Source organism: Phyllostomus discolor, chromosome 7 (assembly GCF_004126475.2).
Source record: "Phyllostomus discolor isolate MPI-MPIP mPhyDis1 chromosome 7, mPhyDis1.pri.v3, whole genome shotgun sequence".
Classification (NCBI taxonomy): Eukaryota; Metazoa; Chordata; class Mammalia; order Chiroptera; family Phyllostomidae; genus Phyllostomus; species Phyllostomus discolor.
Genome location: NC_040909.2, coordinates 39844885 through 39851232, shown reverse-complemented (window position 1 = coordinate 39851232; position 6348 = coordinate 39844885).

The following is a 6348-nucleotide window of genomic DNA, read 5'->3' as shown; positions in this document are numbered from 1 at the left end:
TTACAAACTATTGAGCTGCTAGAATCCAACTTTATTCCCAAGAAGATTTAATAAAATATAATATTTTTCTTTCTTGTTAATTTTAAAACTAATCATGTTATAATGCTGATCAGGCGTGACATACTGCTTTTTCTTTAAAAATACTTTCCAGGGAGCTGACTATAAAAACATAAGGTTAATAATATGCTTCTTTCAATACCAAACACAATTAATTTCAGTGACTCATAAATGCTAGGTGAAACATTAGAATATTAAACCTCCATCTGTTTAAGAAAGAAATCATTTTTATTCTTTTCAATAGACTTCAATTGTTTTAGATATAAATTACTCCTTGAAGTCAGGTTAGAGAATTCAAAGAAACTAAAGGAAGTTTCAGCCTTGACCTTTGTTGAAAAACTATCCAACTGTCAGGTGACAGGTTGCTAACTGAGGAAAAATTGATCACACTTTAACAGGGGCAATGATTAGAATAACCAATATTTATTGAGCTCTTTCATGCACCACACAATTTATTGGATTTCTCCTGATACTCTGAGGTAAGTGCTTTTAATTCCCATTTTATAGATGGGGAAAGTAAGTCTTTGTGAGGTTCAGTGACTTGTCAATTTCCTCCAAATGGTAGTGACAGAGATGACACTCTAATCCAGGTCTGACTGCTTGTGGAGCTGTAACCCTTAAAAATCCACCCTGAATTCTAGAATGTAAGTGAGAGATCAGAAGACACAATCTCCATTTCTTACATATGAAGAAAACAGTGTTCAGATGCTTCCTGGTCCACTGTGATTTCTGATGCACTACACTGCCTTTTATGGAAACTGGCCCAAACCCATGCAGTTGGTGAAATAGATCTGATTTATAAGGCGTATAGGTGTTCCACTATTGATATGACTTTGAGGGCCTTGGGAAGACTTTGTTTTCCCCAAGATATACTTTCCTCCATTAGATGGTCTCTACCATTAAATGTTTACCTCTAACTTAGGCCATTTTTATTTCCTTGTTAAAACGCAGTTGCTTAAGCATTTCAATGTGATATGTGCACTCTTTCCTGAGAGCAGGTTTTAATTGAAGAGAACCAGGAGAGAGAATAGGAGCAGACTGAGATGAGTAAGAGGAAGAAGGAAAAAAGTAAAAAATGGGGGTGGGAGTGGGGTCTGAGGACCTGAACAACAAATCTCCACTCTAACGACTTTGATAAAGAACTGCTTTAGACTGGAGGGAGACCCTTAGTGTCAATGATAAGTTTTTGTTTTGAGTTGAGATAAAGACAGCATTAAGCAGATCTGACTTCTCCAAGATCCCTTCAATTACAGCCTAGCTGCAGAGCACAGCTACAAAGAGCTTAGAGAAAAAGCCCCAAATCTGACGCTTCCTTGTGACCTTGAGCAAGTTGCTCTGCCCTTTTACCCAGCTTTAGCAGTTAACCAAGGTTGCTGTCAGGTGAGGCCAGATGGGAAGGGTTAGAACTGAGGATGTGGCTGCTGGGTAGATGATATTTTTGAAACATTCTGAATCTTTCCTAGCATTAAATCCTTCTAGAGCTTATACAAGCTAGACATGCTTTGAACAAGGTTGACACTAAATATCCTTCCAGAGACATCTTAATTCCCAGTGGCTTCCCTGTTTCATATCCCTCTCCTGCTAGCGATCATTAGTGGAACAGCCTCAGTTGTCCTAGCATTCTTGTCCAGTTGGAGAAGTCTTCGCCATGCTCCTTTTCCTAGAGGGGTCCTCTCTCATCTTTGGGTAAAGCAGAAGGAAAAAGAAACAGTATATGTAATGGTGTGATCACACTGATGCTCAAACCCTTTTTTTTCTCCAATTACTACATTTTCTGACAGCTAGTTTAGACGTTGTTACCAATTTTTTTTTTCAGCCAGAGAGCTTTCAGTTATAGATCCAAGTTTATCAGAGATAACTTTAAAAAACATATTTAAATGGAACTTCAGATTTTAAAACAGAGATAATGAGTGCTTTTTCACTAGTAATACAGATTGGGGGAAGGGTGATTCTTCCTCTGAGGAACCTTGTAAAAAGATGTTAAAGTTTGAGAATTTCCCCAATAGATCTTATGGGTAAGAGTCTTCTTAAATCAGCTTACCTTAAATTGTGTCTCGGCTTGGCACAGAACGGTATGATAGACCGATCTACAGAGCTGATGAAAGAGAAAAGCCTGACAAAACAGGCATGGCCCTGACCACTAGCCCGCATTTGAGTAGTTGGGGAAACAGAGTGTTTGACATAAATCTTGTAGATAGCTGCCCCCTGTTGTTACATGGCCATGATATGAAAGACGAATGAGTTGATTAAAATTAAAACTGTAGAAAAGCATTCTGCTGTGAAAAGAACATGGGTCTAAGCGTCAGAAATACCTGTGTTATACCGAAATGTTGAGGCCAAAAGCTGTCCTAAAAGACAGAGTTTATTGAGCAATATGCTAGCCAGAAAAAGGGCCAGGCCCTGAAGCATGCAGTCTGAGCCACCAGCAGCAGGGCTAGATGGAGAAGACAGGCATGTCCTCCGTGCAGGGGCTGAGGGGGGGCTCTCTTATACACTGAGTTTGGAGAAGAAAGATGTAAATTGCCTTGAAAGAATTTGTTAGCTTTATAAATAATGAAAGTGGGGAAAGGTAAAGTGGAGAAAGTTCTAGGATAGGTGAATAGTCTGTAAGGACTATTGTAAGTATTTGATGCTTCTGGATTCGTTGTGGGCAACTAGCTTAGTGACCTTAAGCAAGACCCTACACTTCTCTGGGCTTCAGAATCCTCCTGCACATGGAGGGCTTGTACACAGGAGGACTGGGCAAGAGGATGCAACAGAAGTGTTCAGCACAGGGCCTGGCATACAATAGCCCTTATTACTTGGGTTGAGAGTACTTTTAAGACTGTTTCCTGTCATCTATCCCCAATCTCATTCCTGATTTTGTGTTGGTCTCCCCCATCCAATGTTGTCATGTCAGACTGGCGATACCTTAGACTTCTACATACTAGAGAAGCAGGGAAAAGTGCTATTGATGCATTGTAGCTTGAGGGCATCACACAGATATTAGATGGTTCTGGTGGCTCCCCATTGTCTCAGAGTCAAGTTAATACTCTTCAGCAAGGGGGGCAGTATTGTGGTGAAGCACCCTATCTCTGGTACTAGCCAAACCTGGGTTTGAATCTCATCTCTGTCCCATCCTTCCTGTTTGATCTTGGTGAAGCCATTCCACTTTCTGAGTATCAGTAGTTTCAGTTTGTAAATAAGGGGACTATAATAGTGCCTATTTCATAAGGTCATTGAAAAGATTATGAGCATGTGAAGTTTTCAGCAAAAGCCTGACATGCATCAAGCACATAATTAATGTTTGGTATTGTTACTATATTATTTTTTTTAATTAATTTATTTTTCTTATTATTTATTACCACTTGGTCCCAACTTGTCTGTCCAGGCTTATCACCCTCTACCCACCTTCACATAACACTATGCTTCAGCCACTTTGAAATTCTACCAAAAAAATGCATTGTTCAGCATAGTGATTATAGTTAATAATACTGTAGTATATACTTGAAAGTCAGTAAGAGTAGATTTTAATATTCTCACCACAAAAAAGAAATGGTAATTATGTGCTGTGGATGTGAGTATTAGCTAACTATGGTACAATTATTTTGCAATATGTAAGTGTATCAATCAACTTGTACATATTAACCTTACTCAGTGTTGAATGACAATTATATAGAAATAACGCTGAAAAAAAAACTAAAAAGAAAAAAATGCTTGAGGCACCTACTATATTACAGGCTACTGCTAAGTGTGGATACCCACTCGAGAATAAGACACAACTTACAAGACACCAGAGTTCATGGTCTCGTTAAACTAAATTTTCTGTTTCTGAAGCTTTCTCATAGTTTTATGTCATCATATCTTTGTAGATGTTCTTCCTGTTGCTTGGAAAGACTTTTCTCCCTTCTCTTGTTAATGTAGTCTCATTTACTCCAGGACAGTTGTGAAATATCTCTTGATCTCTTGAGACAGACTGAATGCTTCTTCCTCGGCAATGTCATAGCACATTGCATATAATTTACAGTACTTATTGTGTTGTGGTTTTTATATGTCTGTTTCTGCTACTGGGCTGGGAGCTTATTGAAGTCAGGAACTGTCTCATGTATCCAGCAACTATTAACTAAGCTTCATATGCTAGACACCACTACACATGCTGGGGATATTGAAGACATAATACATGGTTCCTGCTCTGAAAGAATTTATAATTTCATAGAATAGCCATTTATCCACCAAATTTCATTCAAATTGACAATTTTTACAGGAAACACCCATAACAGTCTCATTTGTCTGTTCATTCCTTGTATGTAGGCCCTGTGAGTTGGCTTGATTTGAATTCCCTGACCAAAATATCCTTTCTGCCAACCAGCTTTCTCTTGTATGATGGTATTCGAGGCTATGTAAATGCATCATTCAGATCCCCTTGAGGTAGCCAATGAGAATGCACCCGAGACACCTGCAGCTACAATGATCTTCATTGACCAAGGGTCCCAGATGCTGAAATTCATTACCTATGTTTGCCCTGAGGCTGTGCTTTTATGTTGCTCCCAGGTAGGGTCTGAGTGTGTCAGGAATACTAAGAGAGGCCTTTTTGGAAGAACAGAATGCATGGATGACTGATTTTTGGCTTAGGGATGCACCAACAGCTTATCAAATCTTCCCTGGACTGCATGGTGGTCTAGGATGCTACCTTCCTCTCTCTCTCTTGACCTGGAGTCAAGCTTGCATCGCAGGCTGATAGTTCTCCCAGCCTTCCCTGGCTCCCTTCCCATTTCCTCTCACTGGAGATTTGCCTAATAGAATCCTTGCTCTTTTAGCACTGTTTTAGTGTCTGCTTTTCAGAGTACTGGACTTACAGACTCCTTCAAGGGAGCCTACTGTGGAGAGTGGTGTTGTCTGACAGGCCTAGCTATACCCCTCTGGATCCACAATAGCATTTTGCTGAGACCACACTTTCCCCAGACTGTTTCCAGCCAACACTGAGCTGGTGGTGATCTGATGTTGGTGCATTCCTGTAATAGGCATCTTTGGCTTGGCAACTCCGCATAGGCCTGGCCCAAACTTTCTTAGAATCATGCTGCAGTCAGAGACTGTTCCTAGCCAAGCCGCTTTCCTTCCACAGGTGTCAGATCTTCATTGCAGTTTGAGGCTCCTGTGCCTTATTCCTGCTTCGGCCCCGTATCTTTCACAGGTGTTTCCCTAAGAACTCTCTTCCATGTCTAATCCCACTTGGTATGTCCTTTTCAGAAGACTTGAACAGGTGGTAAAAGGGCTTTGAATAAGCCTTGCATTTTGCCTTAGAGTTTCTACTGCCATGAAGATTAGTTATTATTATTTAATCTAGTTTTAAAATAAAAGAACTCCAGCAGAAAGATTCTGGTTGGCATGGTCTGAGTCAAGACAGTGAGCCATGTGGATGGAGTGTGGGAGAAAGTGTCCAAGAAAAGATTAGAGAAGAGGTTTCTAGGCAGATAATACAATAAAAATTTTCTACAGGGACTTGGAGGGATTGCAGGTCTTCAGAACTCCTTAGAAAATTTATGGCAAAAGGAGGTAGGGGCAATCATTCTTAAATCATATCAGCTGATGTCTTGAGGGTACTGATGACACAGTTAACACAGAGTAAAGCATTGTGGAAGGTGCCCAGGGGAGAGAAGAATAGTGTCAAGTCTGGGCTAGGGGCCCTGAGATGGGAGTGGAAATGTAGTAGAGACAAACTTATGTTCTTCTCATTCCTGTTGGGGGTCAGCCTAATCTGAGTTCCCTTTAACGGGGGGGATCAAAGGTACAGTCCTTAACTACTACAATGGTTATGCAAGTCAAAAATTATTCAGGAGCCATGAGGTCAAAAGGCCAGAGGAGAGACAAGATACAACCATCTAGAAGAGGCCAGAAGTAAGGATCAAGGTCTGGGAATAGAGCCAGGAGTTCAGATCTGGGAGACAGATTGGTTGGAGTGTGTTGGGATCCGATAGCAGTGGGGATCTACTGGCCTTGTGGGATTGCCTAGGGTAGCAGCTACCAATTATGGCTTGCTTTTAAGGTCTGACAAGAATATGATGAGTGGGTGGGATGCTCTTACTGAAAGGTCCTAGGGTGGAACAGCCACGGCACTGTGCAAAATAGACATATTGAACTCTCACTGTGTGCTGAATCAAGCCACAATTATAGATTAGTGTATTTGGAACCTTATTAGAATTTTTCCAGGAGAATTCAGGGCCAAAGAGCCTTGAGCAAGTCAACAGATGTCTGTAATTCTTGAGTATCAGAGGCTTTGGGAAATAAAGAGAATAACTACGAAAGAGGATTTTG